At 41.2% G+C, this 15,678-nt stretch overlaps 1 long non-coding RNA gene across 1 annotated transcript; it reads left to right on the top strand.

The window, feature by feature from the left end:
* The first annotated feature begins 402 nt into the window (after window positions 1–402).
* On the top strand, window positions 403–2,675 carry LOC117545215. The gene is made up of 3 exons (XR_004568788.1): window positions 403–412; window positions 1,818–1,858; window positions 2,575–2,675. It is a non-coding gene; the product is annotated as an uncharacterized LOC117545215 (long non-coding RNA).
* Window positions 2,676–15,678: the final 13,003 nt, after the last annotated feature.

Consider the following 15,678-nt stretch of genomic DNA (forward strand, 5'->3'; position numbering starts at 1 on the left):
AATTCTATTTTATTTTTTAAAACATATTGATGTAAATACATACACATATCGATTTGTTGTATAAATATTGCAAAGCAAAACCTTTATTCACTAATAATTACCAAAAATCGTAGTTCTATCTCCTGTTATCAGTGCATTCACATTGCCCGCCATGAACTTCCGGGGAACGATCCTCGTCTACATGAACCACGTCACGATAACCGTTTTTGGACTTCCGTTGTCGTAACTCTTCTATTATACGGCTCTGGCCTTCACCAGAGCAGTGTTGCCAACTTGGCATGGCAACACTGCACCAGAGTCCGCCCGGCATTATCTCCTCGCCTCTGTTGAAATCGCTCAGACTTTTAAGAATACTTTGCTCACTGTGCTCTCACTGCCGGAATCGTGATCCTTTTTTGGCCACACTACTCTGGTGAGTTACGTCTTGCCTTTGCACAGTATTTAAATTGTGTGTTATTCAATTCTGCATCTAATGCACTTTGTGTCGCATGGTGTGTTAGTTTGATTTGAGCTCTTGTTAGCTAGCCTACATTTAATATCTGCCTCACTTGAAAAACGATTTAACTTACGTGTAAGACAGTATTTTTATATTGTTTTAAGTTATATCTCAAATGCCCCTTTCACACCAGCGCTTTTTCAGCTCCGGCTCGGAGCTGGAGCCTGAAAAGCGCCGGTTTTTCCTGTTCACACCGCAGCGGCGCCGGCTCTTAGCTCCGGAATCGGGTTCACTTCCAGCTCCAAAAAATTGTCGGTCTAGAGGCAAGAGCTTCGGAGCTAAGAGGTGGCGTCGCTTACGTCTCTCTTACGTCGAGGCGTGCAGGAAACTAAACCCTCCTCCCCTGAACATGGGTCGACTGTCATGCCTGCCTACAAGCAGTAGTGCTTATAAACATACTTTATAAAGTCAGGCAACACTAACCAGGCTTCGTGTGATTCTGTTTATTTGTACCTTACTTTGACCATCCGTTCATTGTTATTGATCATTGTGGAGAGAGGCAGACGTTTTGTATTATAACCGCTATCGGATGGAATCAATACATGGGCTGCACAGGTTGTCAAACAAACCAGCGACTGTAATCGCCATGACACAGGCAGTCTGTGGTTTGTACTTGTTTAACTTTTGTCTAGTTTCTGAACAGATATGAAGAGCTGTGAGCTCTGAGTGCTAAGAGCTAACGGCTGTGTTGTTTTTTGGGGCGCTCATTGAAAAAAAAAACTATTAAGAATTTTTTGGTATTTATTTGAGATACATTACATTTTTTATTAATCGAACAACAGAAAAATAATCGTTAGATTAGTCGACTAATCGATAAAATAATCGCCCGATTAATCGTTTTCAAAATAATCGTTTCCCCCCAGCACTACCCCAGCGTTTTCAAATACATTAACTCAGCAAAGGTAACGATCGCACAGTGATGATACTAATACTTCTATAATATGTGGACTTTCAGCTTTAATCTGATGTCTTATCTTGGTTTTTAAATGTTAAGAAGCCCTGAGACAAAGTTTCGTGAACAAGAACCCCTCGGTACCGACGGCTGCCGGATTTAACAGATTAATAGTCTAGTGTTTCAAGTTAGCTTGCTTTTACAAACATGCAGAACGCACGGTTATGGTATAACGTTAGTGGATAAAATGAACGTACATCCTCTATGCCTCTAGTCTAAGTTAATAAAACATGCACAGACATGCATGCTGTAACAAAAAAGAAGAAAAGCGCGCCGCCTGCCGCCATTTTAGGTTCGAAAATAGTGTTTCTCAGATCATTTTGTGAAAACTTTGCAACCCAGCTAACCTTCAATGTTTTCTCTCTTAAGGAAACTGAAGCAACTGGCAGATATATGGCTTCTTCAATCTGGTAAGACTCACAGTGGAGAAACTGACGCGCTGGGGGGTGGGGTGCGAGTGGAGCCTCGCAGCGGCGCAACTGTGGCATGCTTACTGCCCCTACACACACAGCGGCGGGCTTGTCTGAAGCTCGACCAACAACCACTCACATGAATATCCCGCCCAGGACACACAAGCACGCGGTTTGATTGGCTAGAGCTTGTACTGGCATATGATTTGATTGTCACAATGCAGTTTGGCATAGCGTGACGTCACTCCATTCAAAGTGAATAGCGTGACGTCACTCCATTCAAAATGAATGGAGTGATGTTACGGCCCCTACACACAGTGGCGTGCGTTGACGCTTCTGCCCATTCACTTTGAATGGGGTGACGTCACGCTTAGCCGAACTGCATTGTGGGAGCAAAGCGTAGCTTTCATGTGATTGGTTGTTGGTCTAGCTTCAGACATGCCCGCGGCTTGCCGCCGTTTGTAGGGGCTGTTACACTGTAGGTGCGCCGCGTTTGGGGGTGCTGCAGCCCCTTCCCGCGTCCATGTTTATTCCACATGGTTACTAAAATGTGAATGAATATTTAGTGCTCAACACTGAAATTATATTTGTGTTGGTGCCTGTGAATATTGTTACGTTTTCCAATGGCTTGGAGATGCAAACTTTGTGCTGCTGTCTTTGATACAAGGGCAGAGTTACTTGAACATTATAACATTATTATTCCCTTGATTTAAAAGTTAATGCAGACTACCTTTGCCCTGCGGCGCAATGAGATCATCAATGATGAGCTACCTGTTGGAGAGATCCTGGAACGCTGACCTGCCTTGAAAATGGAGTCACAGGTGAAAATATTTTATTTATTACAACTATATAATTATTTTGTGTCCCTTTGACACTTTGACATGTTTACTCAGATTTAGCATGTTATGTTTCTGTTTATCTCTGCTGCCTTCAGTCCACATATACATTGTACTGTGAATTAAATAGTCATTATATATTTTAGCAGAGTTTCGCAGGATAACAAACCTCAACCTGAAGAACCACTTCTATGCGTAGTTGGATAGACATGTCCCCCCTGTCTTCAGAGCCTGTTCAGGAAGAAGGCGGCAAGCATGGAAAGGAAGCTGAACTTCTGGATCAGCTATTCGCCTCCTATGACCTCCAGGTGAGTCTGTTATGCCTCTTGGTGTTTTATTCTCATACTAGAGTGGATTATCTTTGTCAAAATGTTAATCTCTTCAGTCATGGAAGAGCCCTTCCTTGTGATATCAATTGTTGTGTGGCTATACTGTTTAGTAGGGATGCACCGAATATTCGGCCACCGAAAATTATCGGCCGAAAATGGTTAAAAAGGCCCTTTCGGCTTTCGGCCGAAAGGGTTTTAGCACCGAAAAAATATCACCGAATGTCAGAACAGGCTTACGTTGGTAACCTAACGTGTTGTTGTGATGACGTAATAAAGACGCGGCGACCATGCTCGCGGCTGGCTCACAGACATTGACCTTTGTCATCGAGATTGCCCTGAGCCTTTAACAAATCGTATTAAATAATCTGATGACAGACTGTAAACAGAATAGCTGACATTTTAACAAACTAAATAACTCAGTTACCTCTAATCATTAACCCATGTTTGTATCATGTAGTTAACTCCGTGTGTTGCTGCTAGCATACATAACACCTGACGTGGAAACGTTACTCGTGGATGGGGCTACAGAGCTGCTAGAAAGACGGTCGAACCCGGTACATTCCTCCGTCTGCATGCGGTGCACTTTTGCTAAATGTTTAGACAAATTGCTCGTGCTTACATGCTAAACTCTTATTGCACTTATGGTAACAAGTATTCTCCACATCGAGACGGGTAAAGTTTAACCACACCTCGGAGCGCGTTCTCTCCGCCATCTCCGCAGTGTGCTCTGCTGCATGTAGCAGCTGCGTGTGTGTAAACTTCCCCGCCCCCTCGCACACAGACGGGGGAGAGAGATCTCGTCTGATCGAAAATACATCATAGACGCATTTGTTGTCTTTGCATATTAGAAACGAGTTGGCGACACTAAGACTGCGATATCATGTTTTTTTAGCAATAATACATGACATATATAAATGTACTGTATGCATTCAAAAGTGCTGAATAAATGTTTTATGGACCCATAATAGTGATTATTATTTAAGTTAAGTTTTGCCATAATCATGTCTATTTCCATAATCAGGTAGCTGAACAACATTGGTAAAAAATGTATACATTATATATATATATATATTTCTATTAATCATTTTCGGCCTTTCGGCATTCGGTTTTCGGCCAACTGTTTCCTATTTTCGGTATGGGTTTCGGCCAAGAATTTCCCATTCGGTGCACCCCTACTGTTTAGCATCCAAAGTAAAACAAATATATGTTCTCACACTCAAGGAGCAAGGTGACGTCCATGTCCGACGTGCTGCTGTCCTCCGTGCTCTGCCTGCATATCTGCATGAAGATGACTCCACGTTTCTGAGGCTGTGGCATGTAAGTCAGCATAATAACTGTTTTGAATGTATGTGACGGATCATCCACAAATATAGTTTATCTTGTTACATTGTTTCAGGAGCTCTATCGCAGGTAGACAATTATTTGAATTTTTATAGTGAAAAAATTATAATAAATGATAGATTTAATTTGAAAAAGTATGAACTGTCCTGGTGTCATCAAAGCTTGATTCTGTCACTGAGGTGTTGTTAATCAAAAATGATCTCTTGTGTTGCTCACATCCCATTCAGGTTCTAGTTCCAACATTTGAATATTGCTATAAGAATTGTAATTATTGTAAGGTACACAATGGACATGTTGAACATAATCTCCCTTTACTTCAACACTTCAGAAGTGTTGAATATGATTTCTACTTTAGGATTTATTTAAAATTAAGCTCTAGGTTTCAGTGTAAAAAAATGGGCTCAGGTGATTTAATAAAATACACAATCAAGAGAGGGCTTTCTTTCCTGCAGCATCAGTGTTCAATACAAAATAATCTCTAGTGTTCCCCATATTTTTTTGTATGTGTAGTAGGGAGAGATTATACTGTAAATATATATTCAGTTGCCAGTTTATTAGGTACAACTAGCTAATAGTAACAGTCTAATACAGTGATAAAATAAATCCTACCCTTATGAAGGTTATACATGTTTTTTTGTTGAAAGCATTTATGTCAACTGATTGGTTATTTTGGAGGCTGACGTTTCTAGTGCTGTAACATTATGTTGTGCAATGCTAATAGGCGTTTCCTTAAACCCACATTATGCACAAAACATAAGGTTATTTGATGTGATATGTCACTGATGTATTTTTCAGAAAACACATTTCTGAGAGAGGCAATTTGGGTAACGTTTATCTGTTCTTGTCATCAAGTGGAGCAGTCTGATGATCCAGACACAGGGCATCGCGGTCGGACTTCTCATGATCAGTGCCAGGTCAACAGATACCACGCTCTTCTGCCCAGAGAGGATCGCTGTTGTCATTTAGGGTAACGGAGTTATCGAACTCCCACACTGGCTGACGCATTCATCCTGCTTTTTGCACTGACCTTTGCCCTGCATCTGAGCTACCCAAAAGACTTGGCCAACACTTTCTTGAACTTGAAGCCCAGGGTGTTGAGCCTGAAAAAGCTTTTGGAAGTTTAATCCTACCAACAAAGTTGCACTTTAACAATCACCACACACACACACACACACACACACACACACACACACACACACACACACACACACACACACACCACACACACACACACACACACACACAACACACACACACACACACACACACACACACACACACACACACACACACACACACACACACACACACACACACACACACACACACACACACACACACACACACACACACACACACACACACACACACACACACACACACACACACACACACACACACTCACACACACACACACACACACACACACACACACACACACACACACACACACACACACACACTTTTCTCCTCTGTTTACATCCTGCTGCTTTACATCTGTGTTCTGTTGTGTTCATTGACAGATTTGTTACTGTTCAGCTTCAAGTTGAAGGACTGTTCGTAGATGTTGTTTTATACTTTTATATGTATTGGGTCTTTATGGTCCATGTGTTAAGTTAATACGCAGAACTGTTCCTGAAAATTGTGTTCACTCATAAGCAGTGTTGTGCTAGTTACTGAAAACCAGTAACTAGTTACCATTACTAGTTACTTCATTTCAAAAGTAACTAAGTTACTTTACTAGTTACTTACACCCAAAAGTAATGCGTTACTGTGAAAAGTAACGTTTCGTTACTTGAAAAAAGGGCTCCCATTAATGCCCTTATAGCCTTCCTTTCAGTACTGTTATTGCATTGGAGAATAATACAATCTGTTGATCAACTTGACATGCATTATATGCAATCTGGATTGCATCGATATTAGCTGGCTTTCCAGTTTTATATATTCTTTCTCCAGGTAGTTGGAAAAAGTTTTCCGTCCCATATGCCGTGTGCCGCCCGGACATGGTATCATGCTAACTAGCTCCCTGAAAGCGGGTGACTCCACTGTAGCAATAGCCTGCATGTGTTCTACAACATACCGTGCAATGGCTTTATCCCTAGCAGTCCCTCGGTTAAAATCCAGCCGCTGTTGCTTTGGTGGAGGTGGAGTGGCGTCGGCTGAGTCTCTGTGGTCTTAGCTACTAGCTTCGTCCCAGCATGTTGTTTTTGCAGATGTTTTAAGAGATTTGAATGACTGGTTTGGGCAGTAGATAGGATCTTTGACCCGCCAAGACACAACTTACATTTAACTAAAACGTTCTTTTCTTTGTGCTCGACAAAAGTGAAATAGTGAGAATATCTCTAGGTGGAGAAACTAGACTTGAGCTCTGCCGCCGCCATGATAGTCTTGTTAGTAAACAACACAAACACGCCCACAGCGTGTCTCCGCATGTGACACAGGAAGTATCTAAGTCATTCATCTCTGTTCGCCTGGCTGTTGACTATATAAAAAAACTAACGCAGTAACGGAGTAACGCACCATGTAGTAACGGTAACTGAGTTACTGCATTTAAAAAGTAATGCGTTAGAGTACTAGTTACTGCCAAAAATAACGGCGTTACAGTAACGCGTTAGTCCCAACACTGCTCATAAGTGATGGTTAAAATACACACAGATATTTCTCAAGGCCCTAGCACTGTTTTTAAGGTGTTTTTTTATTTATTTAAGAGTTAAATATATTGAATTTGAATTGTGCTAAAATGCATTGTTCTTTTATAGTGGAAATGGAATGGAATGTTGGCGATTTGCCAAAGCTGTTCAAATTATCAATAAATGCATTTTTATATATATATATACACGGTGTGTTTGGAGATAATTCATTACACTATTATACATTATTATTATATTCTATTTAGCCCAACAATATAGTTAATTTCAATCAATAGCTTGGGTCAAATAAACAACCCAATGTATGGTTTATATTTAACCCAGTGATGTAGTTAATTTCAATCACTAGCTTGGGTCAAATAAACAACCCCGCACATGGGTTAAAATTATCCAGCCCAGCATATGGGTTAAGACAACTAGGGAAGCTCCGATCGATCGGTCACCGATCGATATCGGCCGATACTCACTCTCTACCGATCGATCGGTGCTCTCTAAACATGCCGATCGCGAGAGCCGATCGCATGACGTAAAATACATGACACTTTTCTCTGTGTGCGGCAAAACAAGCTCGCCAAAATGGCTTCACCGGTCTGGCATTATTTTAAGGTGTCCGAAAAAGACAGTAAAATAGCTGTATGCAACGTGTGTGTGAAGCAGAAATCCTGCAGCTCCGCCCGTCGGACCGGTAAGCGGGACGAAACACACAAGAGTTAGACCTAACACACTTAGCTATGTTATCTACCTCTGGAACAAGCTAAACTAGTTATTATAAATATATGTATTCTTCACTGTCGGGTCACTCATTACTAGATCAGTGAGCTGCATGAGATACTGACAGGCTGTCAGGAGGGGGAGAGAGGAAAAGAGAGCGCTTCCGCTCATTTCTCCCGTGTTATTATCCAAAGTGAATGTAAACTTGAATAATGTACATCATTTGAATGTAATAATTAAGTTGATTGTTGTTTGTGAAAGCTCCAGTGAATGAGCCCCATTAACTGAGTTTAAACATCACTTTAAATGGAAGATTTAAAGTGATGTTTAAATCTTCCATTTAGGCCCCGCCCACTCGATCGGATCGGCGATCGGTATCGGCCGATACTGATTCCGGCGATCAAACCCGAAATTGGCGATCGGAGCATCCCTAAAGACAACCCAGCGTGTGTTCTGTTCTATAGTGACTCAGCAGCTGGGTTATGATTGGGTTATTTTTTAACCCAATCACATGCAGAGCACACAGCAACCGCAGTGAAGATGTTCTCTGCATATCATCCTAGTGCTAGGAGTCTAGTACTAGGAGCAGACAGTACTACAACGATATAGCGCTACTGCAATCAAACCCTATGTTACCGGGAGCGGGAGCACTGCCCTGAGTTAAATAATTAAGCTTAACAGCAAGGTGTTAGCAAAGCGGCTGCTGCTAACAATCAAGCGACCAAGTCAGAACACAAAGATTAAGACCAGATAATTAGCTTCTATGAAATAGAAAGTACTTACCTTACTCTCTCCATCTAAATGAAAAACGGGTTTAAAATATGACACTCTGGGCTTTCCATACTAAACTGAATGAGGGACGCAGCCAAAGCTGGGACTCAAATGCTAATGATAGCTCGGGCACAACGCCACAAGCAGAACTTTCAAAAGAGCATAAGGGAAACTTTAGGGGGGAGGAAGCGGGAACACTGTCGTCACCAGAAAGTCTAAGCCAAACAAAAAATAAGACGGCAATCAGGACAACTTGGCTGGGAGAGGGTGCGGGGACAGCCATCACCAGCAACAAGCTGACACAAACCTGTCCGTCGAGGCTCTGCACAGCGTGCAGCCGGCCACAGCTCCTGGAGGACGAGTTAACGACCCGTAGCTCCGACTGTCACGGCCCGTCCACACAGCGGTGTGTGTTGGCGGTGGGCGTGTCTGAAGCTTGGGGATTTTTTGCAACCAACAACCAATCACATGAATCTCCCGCCCCCGACATACAAAGCAATAGCAATGTTAAAACGAAGTAAACTAGATATAAAATCCCCAAACAGGCGAAAACCTACCAGTTTTATCCACTGTCTCTGCCACCTCCCTCCATGCGTCGCTCCTCCGGTTTGTATCCCGGTAGATGAACAGAGACTGATCATACAGCACCGGGTGATTCACTACCGCTATAATGAATTTTATCTCCATTTTTTGGAATATGAGGAAATGACCTGCGTAGTCTCTCCCAGCATACACGCGGTTTGATTGGCTAGCGCTTGTACTGGCAGATTTGCATAAACGGATTTCATTGGCTGACGCCTCCGTCGAGACGTCAAAAGTTGAACATTGCTCCACTTTTGAAGCCAGCAACGCTCCACGTCGCTTCCCAAAATGCAGTTCGGCTAAAAGTGACGTCACCCCATTCAAAGTGAATGGGCAGAAGCGTTGGAAGCTTCAACGCACGCCGCTGTGTGGACGGGCCGTTACGGCCCGTCCACACAGCGGCGTGCGTTGACGCTTGGAGGTGGGCGTATCTGAAGCTTGGGGATTTTTTGCGAGCAACGCGACCAACAACCAATCACATGAATCTCCCACCCCCGACATGCAAAGCAATAGCAATGTTAAAACGAAGTAAACTGGATATAAAATCCCCAAACAGGCGAAAACCTACCAGTTTCATCCACTGTCTCTGCCACCTCCCTCCATGCCTCGCTCCTCTAGTTTGTATCCCGGGAGATGAACAGAGACTGATCATACAGCACCGGGTGATTCACTACCGCTATAATGAATTTTCCCTCCATTTTTTGGAATATGAGGAAATGACCTGCGTAGTCTCTCCCAGCATATACGCGGTTTGATTGGCTAGCGCTTGTACTGGCAGATTTGCATAAACGGGATTTCATTGGCTGACGCTTCTGCCGAGGCGCCAAAAGTTGAACATTGCTCAACTTTTGAAGCGAGCAACGCCAGCAACACTCCACGTAGCTTCCCAAAATACAGTTCGGCTAAAAGTGACGTCACCCCATTCAAAGTGAATGGGCAGAAGCGTTGGAAGCTTCAACGCACGCCGCTGTGTGGACGGGCCGTAAGTCGTGAAGCTGCACGCGGCCAGCTGCTTGCAGAGAAATCCCTCAGATCAAACGTTCAAACCTGAACGCTGTAGGCTACAAAAATGTAGCCACGGTACCCTCGCGCAGCGAGAAGATGAAAGGAACAGATCCTCTGACGACACCGGCCGATATAGCCGGTGTCACGTGGGTCACAGGTGACTTTGTTGTTATTGGTACTCGAGCTGCGCATGCGCGCGATGGACATATCCAGTGCTTAAAGCACCGCCTCTGGCGGTCAGTAGGGACGAAATAGAACACCAGCTTAGGGTATTGTCCTGTAAAAAAGACAAGGTACATATTGTAATGATGTATCATTTCTGCTCTCATATATGGCTACTCATTTGTTAGAAGGGGCTTCTGGGGGTTGAAGTATCCTACCTGTCTCTTACACAGCCTCGGACACTGAGGTATAGCTCTCTACGCTGTACTGAGCCAGCCGCAGTATGTCGAGACCAGGCACGTGCACACATAGACCTCAAAGTGGGCTTGAGCCCCTGCCCTTTTTCTTCCTCCAGAGAAATGTTTTTTTAAATTTTTTAAAATATTTATTTTTAATAAATTAATATATATCTACTCCAGTTAGCGCACAGTTTCCGTTTCCAAAAATAAATTGATTGAATAAAAAAAATATATATCAGGTCGGGAAATTAGACTGTCAAGTTCCGATGCTCTCTCTCTACCCTCCCTCCCCTCTCCACGTCTCGCGCACAGCGTTGCGGACAGTCATCGGCAGTCACCTCAGACATACAGGTAGCAGCACCTCCCACCTCACAATCCCATGTTATGCCGGCTTTTCTTGGCTTGTTTGAAGGTGAGTGGTGATGAACAAATGACTAAACTGCCAGTGCCTCTAGTTTACAGAGCTTAGCCAAAAGCCATAAAAGCAAATAGTGTTTTTGTCAATAAATCTGAAAATACTGTCAAAAGTAATCAAAGGTTTTAAATACTATATATAGGAATTAAATGTAATATAAATCGTGCTTTGAATGATTTATGACCAAAACCCTCTGAAAAATCCTTAAATATGTATTTACTTATGTAAGAGCTACTGAAGTGAAAATCTCCCTTTCAGAAAAAGAGAACAATATTTGGAGAACACGGCCTTAAAGATAGGTTTTGTAAAATGTAACATTTTGCAAGACACTACAGGTGAATATTTAATACATTTAAGCTAATATGTATCACCATAAAACTTCCCCACCTCAAAGTCCCATGTTATGCCGGCTTTTCTTGGCCAGTTCACAGTTTGCCGCTGCTTTTAATTGAAACTGAGCGGTTGTGTTTCGTTTTTTGTTAATGAACATTTGGGGCTAGTAACCCAGGGAATCAGTGTCTGGGGACTTTGTCCTGGCTGGTTTTCTCTGTGTATACTGCGTATGTACAGCTCATGTTCGGAGAAACTTTAAAGAAAGGCATCAGTAAAATGGAACTTCTGTGTGAACTATTCATATCTTAAACTGCACTGTAACTTTTTATTCATGTACTTTTTATTAATGTATTTTTTATTTAAAGTTTCTTTTATTATCTTTTCTTTTTAATGACTGTTTTTAAATGCCTTTGTCTGAATGTCTTTCATTTTTGTAAAGCACCTTGAATTGCCTTGTGTTGAAAGGTGTTATATAAATAAACTTGCCTTGTCTTGCCTTACCTTGCCTAAACTGCCAGTGCCTCTAGTTTACAGAGCTTAGCCAAAAGCCAAAAAACAAATAGTTAACTAAGGTGGTGGCTAATGGATAAGTTAGCTCAAGGTTTAGCTATGGCAATTTATCATGGACGTAGGCTAATGTTTTCCTACAGGGACGACTAAAACAACTAATTGCTTTTGATAATTAAACCAAAAACATGGCTGTGAAATCTTTTTCGAATCAAATTAATTTCCTGTATTTCCACATAGCATGTTGAAGAAATATTCAGATCTTAAATCTGAAAAAGGTAGCACACTACATGTAAAATAATTACCTTTAAGGAAAAAGTAGAAAAAGCAGAAATAGTCATTAAGAAAAGAGGCGGAGAGGGTGGACCTGGAGCTGAGGCTGACTCGGGTCACAGAGAACCTGAAGAAGAGCCTTGCTGGTGGAGCTCTGGGTGTGCCTGTTGAGGCTAAACCCCCACTTAAGGTATATATCTTGCTTCATGTGTAAGGACGCACAAACACATGTTAAACGTGGTATATTTAATTATTTGCCTTTACTTTCTGTGCAGGCCTCCAGCAAAAAGAAACAGAATATCTACAGTGATGCTTTACCAGTAAACTGTGCTTCAGAGATGCGTCGGAGCAACCTGGTCTCACCAGAATACGTGACTCCACCACGACTCCTTAACGCCGCAGTACGTGGTGGAGTCACGGACTCTGCTACATTTACGTGTCTGCACCACGGAAAAAACCCCAATATAAAGTGAATGAGGCTCCTTTGTCGTGGTGCACACACGCATTTCTACAACGTCCCGCAGTGATCTTTTATTCTATGAAACGTTTTTTTTTTTTAAATCTACTTTATAGCTTGTAGTAACTCACGGGAGGCTTCTTTTATTTTATTTGTATTCATAATTATTTTTATTTTTCGTCAGAATGTATTATGGTGCATTAGTTACGAAATGTTGTTCTCAAAAAACCAACCCGGTATCACGGCAAAAGACGTGAACATGTGATGATTTACCAAGCTGGGAGACGTGAAGATGTCACGACTTCGTCCCTTCAAAAGTGACAGTTACACGGTGCCCAACCAGGGCTGTGGATGTGGAATTAACGGACGTGACGATGTGCGATTGCGTTACCAGGCAACAGCTTCGGTTCATGTTAATTTACAAACTCTTCAACTAGAACCGTAGTTATATTTAAAAACATTTTAGAAGGCCTCACGACATACTTTAAGAGGAGACACGGCAGGCAAAAACATCGTTTTTCAAGTACTGGTCAATTTTGAGATTGTGCTATTTTGATTCTATAACATGTTTTCTTTCAGGCTTTTGGAAGGAAAACGTACAAAATACACATTTAAGTGTTTATTTGACTATAGTTTGTCTATTTGCGTCTGTAGATTTCTCCAAAATTCACCAAAAATTAGCATTCTAACGTAACATAAAGTACCGCGACCGCTGTGTGCACCATGTCAACAGAGATATCGTTGGAAAGCTCCGTCTCTCCTGCACAATCTCATCAGATCCAAATATGGTCATTTCCTTTGTATCAGCAACCAATCGTGAAAGCACAGGGGTCTTAAACCAAGAAACAAAATCTCATTGGCTGATGTCAATTTCTGACAACGTGATTCGTTCAGATGCATCACGTGGTGTGCTAAAACACTTCCTGGTTAGCTTTCCGCTAGAAATTGAAATCTCAAAATGGCAAAAGAACAGCGAAAAAAACTTTCACAGAGAAGACGACAACAATTGTCACTTGCACGAAGCAAGGTTATACAAAAAACAAATGACCCCGAACATGAAATACCTTCACGGAGTGCGTCGATGTGCAAGCTGTCATCCAAAGAACAGGAGGGTTTAGCTAGCGCCTCACTGCATTCTTTAAAGGTCGTTTTCTCAAAATGAGTTTTTTCTCCTACTCTGAGTTCGAAATTTCAACTTCAGTAGCACGTACATACACCAAACCTTCCAGTTATATTCCTATCAATATTATGAAGGCTTTTACAGAAGGGTTTGTTCATATATCATTCATAGCCTGAATTATACAACATTGTATACCTAAAAACATGGCGAAAATTGATATTTTAGGGCCTGATTTATGGAGTGATAAAAAGAGATATCCAATATCCCTTCTGTAAAAGCCTTAGATACTAATATGACTACGAAATGAAACAATAATTTTGAACCTGGCTTTATCCAAAGTTCAGATTTCGATTCCTGAAATGTGTTAAAATATGTGCATATTTAATGAGATAATGGGTAATTTGCATATTTAAACATGCTATTTCAGAAAACTTGTAATACAAAAGACAATTGCCTTATTGTAAGTAATTAACTGGAGAAATTTCTAGCTGATACCTTCAAGTTAAAAAAAGATACCCTATTCACCTGGGGTGTCTCGCCTTAATGGGAATTCAGTTTAAATGTGAAGGAATGTGTGTATAACAAAATACACCCGTCATAAACAATACCGGAAATAGACGTAGGCAAGATCCTCAGCTTGCTGATTGGATGGTTTAGCCGCAATGCACGTTGGGATATGGTGTTTATGCGATGTGAAATCCGAAAACATTTTTAAAAAAAACTTTATTCCGAGTGTGCTTGCTTTTCTCTTTGAAAGTCATCAGATGACCGAACCGAACCGTGTATTACAATGCCGTCATCTGATGACGGCATTGTAATACACGGTTCGGCTGCATTAAATATTACATATCTGCCGTAGTTCTCTATTTATAGAGCCCTGATGAAAAGACTTCTAGACAAACAGGAAGAACTGCCACCAAAACTGAAAACGTGACGTGGTTCATAAATATATCAGCAATTAAACAACATCTTACATTTCTTTTCACACAATACGTCTCCTTGCAGTATCGACACTAATTCGGCTGACTTTTATATTTGATCCAATTGGTAGATAGGCTGTATTTACACCATAACGGTGCACAGCTGATAGAAAGGGACACCTCAAATCAAGTTTTATTTATATAGCACATTTATAAACGATTTTTGGTCGAGCCAAAGTGCTGTACATAAAATGCAAATAGCCTACAGTAGAGAGACTTTACAGCAAATACAACAGCACAGATTGTTCAGAATATCAGTATGAGAAAAACGACACCCTCTATCCTTAGACCCTCACATCGTACAAGAAAAAACTTCCAGAGAAAACCCACAGTTTAAGGGGAAAAAATGGGAGAAACCTCAGGGAGAGCAACAGAGGAGGGATCCCTCTCCCAGGACGGACAGACGTGCAATAGATGCCGTGTGTAAATCGAAGAGATAATACATTTTACAGCATATAGACCGAATGTTAGGAAATGCATGTGTCTGAAAGAAGATGAATCCACGAGGATGTCAGCTAGTGGTTAAAGCACGTTATTGAATTGTATTATTTTTATTATTAGATATTAATAGGATCCCTATAAAGTATATTCATTACTCGTTATTCTCTACTAATAGTTAATTAAAGACTGTATATAATGACTATTTTGCACATCCATTTCAAGATTTTCAAAGGTTTATTGACATATCATATACATACACACATGAATGAAAAACTTGGGTCACAGGTTCCTCAACAGTGCATTACAAGACATCTATCAATATGTGTGTACCTCCACCATTAAACTGTCAAATTCTGCACATTTCTTATACTATCTACATACATAAGAGTATAATTAATGTGTATAATATCAGTTAAAATAAATGCTTCAACATAGTTAACATTGCAGGAAAGCAATATATTAGACGTTAAGTACTTTGTCAGGCTTAATATGTATGTGTAGGGTACACCCAAAGCTTGTTTCTTATTTAAAAGAAGACCTTAACCTAAAGTATTCTTTAATGTGGCAATAAAGGTTAATTAGTTTGTCTGTTTTGCACATCCTCATATTAATATCTTTGTACATCCGGCACTAAACTGTTTTATTGTAGAGATCACTTACAGTATCTTCT

The sequence above is a fragment of the Gymnodraco acuticeps genome, unplaced genomic scaffold (assembly GCF_902827175.1).
Source record: "Gymnodraco acuticeps unplaced genomic scaffold, fGymAcu1.1, whole genome shotgun sequence".
In the NCBI taxonomy this organism is placed as follows: Eukaryota; Metazoa; Chordata; class Actinopteri; order Perciformes; family Bathydraconidae; genus Gymnodraco; species Gymnodraco acuticeps.